The sequence below is a fragment of the Jaculus jaculus genome, chromosome 15 (assembly GCF_020740685.1).
Source record: "Jaculus jaculus isolate mJacJac1 chromosome 15, mJacJac1.mat.Y.cur, whole genome shotgun sequence".
Lineage (NCBI taxonomy): Eukaryota > Metazoa > Chordata > Mammalia > Rodentia > Dipodidae > Jaculus > Jaculus jaculus.
Genome location: NC_059116.1, coordinates 12945386 through 12953027, shown reverse-complemented (window position 1 = coordinate 12953027; position 7642 = coordinate 12945386).

Below are 7642 nucleotides of genomic sequence, written 5' to 3'. Positions count from 1 at the left end.
TAACACTTCTGCTATCTTCTTTTCAGCTCTAAATATGTCTGAGTTGAGAGGTTGGGAGCATGCTGTGGTGGGATTTGACCCTTACACTTTGTGTTTCTTTGTGGGATTCTCTTAATTCATTTGTTTTCTAGTTCATTTTGATTGGATCTTTTGTCATATGTATGTTCTCTTTTATTCACTAAGACTTGTGTGCCTTTTAAGTTTTTACAGGGTAATCCCAGTGTTGAATCCAACAGATTTGTTGGAAATGTTGGTTTTACCCAGCCATACGGTCACCTTTTACATGGCCATTCTTTTCTCTGGTTTACACAGACTTGGTCATTCTGATATTAGTTGAACAGTGTATCTTGTGTGAAACTTTAAACCACCAAAGTCGTAATATTTGGGTGGTGAAGTAAGGAAGGAATGATGGGAGAAGCAGGGAGATGAAGTATGGATATGGAGAGAAAGAAACATGTGTGTTAGAGGTAGGCAAGAGAAGATGAAGACTGTTCTAGCTAAAGAGATCCAGAGAAGTAGAGTTATGTGAGTTTGTAAGTATGTAGACAGTCACACCAGCCAGTTTGGGTTGGAAGGAAACTTTACATATAGCAGCTTTACAGCATTGATGTCAAACATTTATTTTATCATTAACTAGAAACTTTGTTGTATGGAAAAAAAAAATATCTTCTGTTGGTCCCCTCACCCCTGCGCTCATTCTCCATAGGGCTCTGGGTTAGGAATGCAGCAGCTGTTCACTGGGGCTTGCCTCTGGATATTCCTTCTCACCCTGTGGCTCTTCAGTCTTTCTGTCCCATCTTCTGCAGTGTTCCCTTAGCCTGGGCAGGGGTGCTGTAAGTTTACATTACTGCTGACACCTCAGCTACTTCTAGGGTTCTGCTGGGAAGGTTTCTGGTATCCTCAGTGTCTGTCACCAGCACCATGGCACAGGTTGTCAGCTTGACTGCGATAGAATTCATGCTCCACTTTCCATTTCCTTTGGTTTCACCAGAACGCTGGCTGATCTCGTGACAGGGAGGCATGTACGTTTCTTTTTATCATGTTGATAGATTTTGATTTTCCCTGTTATTTTCTGCCTTCTCTAAAAGTAGAAAATAGATTTTCCAGTGAAGAGTGAGAGCTGCATGTGCGAAAGGGGACAAACAGTTAATTATGAAAAGTTTTGGTGGGTGTTATGTCTCTTTATGGCCAAAAAAACTAGTGGAAGTTTCCCACTGGAATCTATGATGATTGTCTCCATAGGATTCTGCCTTGGATCCCAATACCAACTATGAGCTCCTTCACATTGTAAAGGTCTTATCCTACCAGAGAGCCATTGGTTACCTGGATATGTGGCGTGCCACCATTGCAATGGTGTGTGCATCTTGTCTGGCTGGTTTATTTCATATCTAGCAGGGTCCCCTGCTTGTTCATAACACTGGTGGCCGTTTTCTCCAGCAACTTATGTAGCTTTTCCAGAATTGTAAGATCTAGTAATCTGGGAGCTGGCTTCTTTCAAAATTCTAGCATCACCTCTCAATGCCCTGTGTTGGTAGCTTTTGGCATCTTTAGTAATAGAGTCGTACCTTTTAGCTCAGGTGGGTAACCAAATGCTTTGACAGAAGGTTGCCTTTTGATGGGGGGGGGGATTTAATAGGTCTCTTCAACCAACAGCTCACTGTGGGGTGTAAGACATTTCTGACAATGGAAATTACAAGCCACACTCTGTGGCAATTGGATTAGACTTCAACCTACCATCTCTGGGACCCTTCTGCTCAGACAGTCCCCTCACTGCCATTGTAGGTTATGTCTTCAGTTTGTTATCCAGGAGACAGGTTTATATCTACAGTTGGTTTTGGTTTAGAGTGAAAATAATTCACTTAAAATGGTATTTAAGAGCAATGAAAAATTACCACAAAACTCCTTTAGAATGCATCATTTTGAAATAAAAGAGACATTTCATATAGAGTTACAAAATTTTCTTAATAGCATTGCCACAAAATAATAATTCTTTAATATTTTATAATGAAAAATAATTTATCTTTAAACAGCCCCAGTGATAAAAGACACTTGATGGAAGCTGTAGAGATGGCTTAGCCATTAAGGTGCTTGCCTTAGGTTTGGTTCCCCAGAACCTACATAAGCCAGATACATGCATCTGGAGTTCACTTGCAGCAGCCGAAGGACTTTCCATGCCCATTCTCTCTATCTTTCTTCTGTTGTCTTTCTCTCAAATAACTAAATAAAACAAAATCTCAAAAAAAAAATTAAAGGTTTTAAAAAATACTGATGGAGTTTCTATAAATCACTAAGGTTTCTTATGACTTTTATCAACTGATTTAATGTGACTTTAAAAATTTTATTTATACTAGGATGTATTTGTGTCACCATGACATGAATGCTACTTCCAAATTCAAAACATTTAATTGTACAAACAGAAAACTTAAAAATATTTTTTTCTTACTTTCAATAGCTGTACATTTAAAAGCTGTTTTATCTGACATCTCTGAATAAACTAGTAATCTGTGAACAAAGGAACCCATATTTTTACCTGTAATAGTAATTGAAATAAAGAAAAAAAATAAAAGCAGTTTTGAAAGGTACAGGAGAGAAATACTGTAATAGAATTATGTCCTTGCTTTTGTTAAATTTATGAACTCTTTTACCTAGAGGACTTTCTACATGTTTCCTTTTATTACTTCAAAAGAAATAACTGAAAGTTGTAAATGATGAATTGCTATACTCCCAGGGTAAGCAAGAAGAAAATGAAAAAGTAAATAAAAGTCTTTTTTCAAGGCTAGGACTCTCAAACTTTACCTTAATCTGTCTACAAATGCAAGTAAATATGTTTAAAATAAACATCAGTATAATTGTAGGCTGTTTTAAAATACTATTCATAGTCTTAATTGATTATAATAAAGTGTGAATGGCATAAACATTAGAGCCATGGGACGCTATGTTGCATAACTTGTAAAAAGAAAAAAAAAAATAGAGTGCCTACTGCATCAGTTAGCCATCGCAGTTAGCGTGTTGCTGCTGGTGCACGCCTTCTATCTAGAAGTAGATGGTGGGAGAAGAGGGTTTATTGCAGGCTTACAGATTCTAGGGGAAGCTTCATCATGGAGGAAGAACCTGGCTTACTTCATTGTACATTTATGGCAGAAAGACAACAACCAGCACCAGCAAGCACAAAGAGTGGGACCTGAACACCTCAGGTTTCTACTCAATATTTGACCCTAGTGACACACCTCATCTATTAGGGATCCAGCAGGAAGCTCCATTGAAAGTACCCGAGGCTCTAGGGCCATTTACATTGAAACCACCGCACCTGCCTTTAAATTCTGCGGAGACTCCGAAGTCTAGAATAACTTCTGGGTTTGTACATAACCTAAGGTGTGTTCTGTCTCTCAAGTACATTGAAGAGTCCTGGGTAGGATTTGAGCTACTGCACCATGGGTCATAACCACAGCACTGTCTTCTTATGGACTGGGAAATGAATTTATAGCATCGAAGAATTTGCTTGGCATCTGAGTCTATTTATAGAATATGAAAACTTTTATTCTAAGTGAAAATTAAATAGCTGGACAAAGATTCTGCAGATAGCACCTGTGGTTGTCAAAGTAACAAAAAGAACAATAAGCAAAGGCCACATGGAAAATGGAAAGAGTCAGCCAGCCACTGATGGGGTGATGTTTAGAGAGGCAGAGCTATTTCTGTAAACGATCCAGAGAGGGAGCTGAGGAGACAGCTCACTGGGTAATAGCACTTGCTACACAAGCTTGGGAGTCTGAGTTCTACCCTGTATAACCCATGGGAAAATCTGGGCATAATTTCACATGCCTATAAGCCCAGTCTGAGAAGGTTGGAGGTAAGAGGCTCAATGAAGATCCCTGGTCAGCCAATCTAACTGAAAAACAGGGAGATTCAGACTTAATGAGAAATTCTGTCCTAAGGAAATAATAATTCAGAAGACTGAGACAGGAGGACCCTTAACACCTTCCTGTGGACTATTCAGTACATGTGTCTGAGTGCATACATTTGCACATGCACGTGAGTTCATCTAACACACTAATGCCACAGGTGTTATACACAAATTGAAAGGTGTCCAAAGGACTTCACTGGATATCAGTGTTTCTTCCCCAAAGCACCCTCCCCACTATGTTTCCTATTTCACTGAGTAAAAGTGAAATTTCCCTTGCCATCTAGAAGGGCCTATGGGATCTGGTCCTATAGCATCGCATTGGGTTTGTTCCAAATCCCTGTTCTTAACCTAATCCTTCCACACTTTGATAAAACTTTCAATATATAAATATAGACCAGTAAGTTTGGCACACACACACACACACACACACACGCATATATATATATATGCGTGTGTATGTGTTATATATATGAAACTGACATGGTATAATGTATCATCTGTATAAAGTGTACATGTTTCTATGCACCTCTGATCTTCCAGGAAACAAACAAAACAATATTTTATTGCTTAAATACAAACATATGTGTACAAATCTTAGCTCACCCCATGCAGATTCAGAAAAGCTGGTTATCCTGACTATATGACATCCAGTGTTCTTTAATTGAATCAGTCCAAGTTTAATGTTACCATATTACCTGAAAACTAAATAATTCTAGTTTACCCCCACCAAATGAAAACAATATAGGGAAGACAGAGAAAAATATCATGCAGGCAAAGAAGATCTAGATCCAGAAAGAGTATGATAACCTCTATGGTCTTTATTGGTGTCACTCATGTAGAAACAGCAGGGGACATCTTAAACATGTTACTCCCCCACCTCTAGTGGACTTTCACATTTTCTTTGCTTTAATGAAGGACTTCTCTGGCTAACTTACCATTCTTTCCCTTCCTCCGGGAACTCTATACTCCGTGTTTCTGTCTTTATTTGGTGTTTTAAATAGGTTTTCATGAGCTTTTGTGAGACACCTAGTTATCTTTTCCACATCAAATTCTACTTAGGAATTTGAGTCACTTGCCTCACACACTAAAATGACCTTCCTCTAGGGTTATTCTATGAAAGAAGAGTCCAGAAACAGCAAACACAAAACGACCAACAGGAAGTCTTAGCTTTTAGGGAGTAAAACAATTGTGTCTCAAACGCTCTTTGGGGAGCTAAAAGAAAACAAAAATCTGACTTTTGGGAACTACACTTTACAGAAAACTGAGTAGGAAAGTGGAACAAATACAATAAAAATAAAACTCTTTGAGTGCTATAGGATGTGAGACAGAGATGTCCTACGAATGCATCAATTCTTAATGTCTGGGCTCAGTCTCTCTCTCTCTCTCTCTCTCTCTCTCTCTCTCTCTCTCTCTCTCTCTCTCTCTCATTTTATTCAGTCTGCACCATTGCTCATATTTAGCTAAACAACAAAATACAACATGCCTTCAGAATTGTTTAACAGCAAATTCTGTTCATATTAATGATTAAAAGTCATAGTCTATTGTATTTAATAACAGCTTATAAAACAATTCACATTGTTTAAAACTCCCGAGAGCTAATACAATTCTTAATGTGATATTTTACAGTACCTTAGAATATCCTGTACCATTAATAAAACAGTACCATCCTTGACCTGTTTAATTCACAGTCTAGCAAGTGTGATTGAAATTAATAATCATAGGTATTAAAATGTATGAGTTAAATTTCAATGCAAATGTAAGTAAAATTGTTTTTATCTATGATATGCAAATTAATACTAAGACCTTTGAAATGTAATGAAATGTTACTAAATATGATGAGTGAAAACTTCTAAGTTTATTGAAAAAATATTAATTCTTTAGCAGTAGCTCATTTTGGCTTAATCTGTAAATTAATCATTAAGAAGTGATTTCAAGGAGATGTTGCACTGATGTGCATTTTCACAGTTTCAAGTTTAGCTTGTGATATGATACTCTGTCAGCACAGTTTTCTTTCTAATTTCCTATCTCAAGCAGAGAGAAAATAAGTTTTACTTGATAGTAACACATTTTATTTAAATTTTTCAAATTCTAAAAATACCATAACAGCATTTTTGTTAATCTTTATTTTCTTGGAAATCCACTACTTTTACTGCAATATGTAAAGTATTTTACTAACGTCATCCTTAATCCATAGACTGACATCTAGTAGCATAAGAAGAAAATAAAAAATAATTTCATGTTATTTTATGCGTTTATAATCTAGGTAAATTTGCTTCTACTTTATAACTATAAAATTCAATATTATTTTACAGAATATACTTTGACAGTCCATTTTGACTGGGTACTTTTGAATGAATAGATTTATTTTTATTTTCAGTACAGAAGGCAGAAAAATCCAAGTTCAAGGTGATGACCTCAGGTAGAAGTTCTCCCCTGCTTCATCTTTACATGGCAAAATGTACCAGGTAAACCTTGATCCATTCCCACAAGCCCATGAGATACATTGCTAGCACCATAAGGTTAGAGCCTAACCTGCTCCTGAGATCCCATCTCTCAACACTTTTGCTTTAGGGATTAGGTTTCCAAACCATGGATTTGAGGATGTTCACACTGCACCATACATATTTATGTAACAGCCACTCAGTAAAATACCAAATGTGTATCTCCCTCAAGGTTCCCTCATGAACACAATTCAAAAGCTATTGTCCAGAGAAGCAAACTTTCATCAACACAGTCAATAGACAACCAACAACATGGAAAAAAAAATCTTCACCAGCTATCCCTCCAGCAAATGTTTAATATCTAGAATCTACAAAGAACTAAAAAATATTAATAATAATAACCAAGAACCACACTAAAAATGGGGCAGGGAATTAAAAAGAGAGTGATGATTTGTACTGTGATACATTAATTTTAGCTATTATTAGACTTGACAAAATTGGTCTTCTTTCAAAGTAACACAAAATGAACCAAGCTATGTATATATCCACTTTTTTAGATCTTCAATTTCATCCATCAGTAACTTGGTGTACTATGCCACGTACCTTCTAGTATATTTTTCCTCTCTTGTACATCTTATATTATTTTTTTTTTAACAATGGTGCATGTTTAAATACTGTTGGAAATAATGCAGATGTTTAAAGTTATTTGTCAACTCTTTGATGGTAAAACATGCAACTATAAATAATTTTATGTCTTTTAAAAAAGTTTATTTATGTTCAAGTAGAGAGAAGGAAGAAGAGATGAGATAGGAAAAAGAGAGAGAGAGAGAGAGAGAGAGAGAGAGAGAGAGAGAGAGAAAGAGGCCGCCAGGGCCTCTAGCTGCTTCTGACAAACTCCAGGTGCATGAAACCCTTTGTGCATCTGGCTTTACATGGGTACTGGGGAGATGAATCTGCGTAGTTAGGCTTGACAGGCAGTCTCTCTAGTCCCATTTTTATATTTTTGTTACCAAATTAATAATTACAAAACAAAGATAAGTGAAAATGGAGAAAAAAACCTGATGAGTTGATGGTGAACATCCATTATCTTCTGATTGGTGGAGTTCATTATAATTCTTAAACTTAACAAGAAGTGATTTTATACAATGAAATATATTTCTTCAGTTCATGACCTATAATTACTGAGAGTTCCAAACAATTAGAAAGAAGCCGACATACATTGATGGAGGGTCCAGCTTTGTCTTTTCTTTGCATATCTAAAAAGTTAATTTCCAAGTCAACATTATCAGTAAAATAGCTA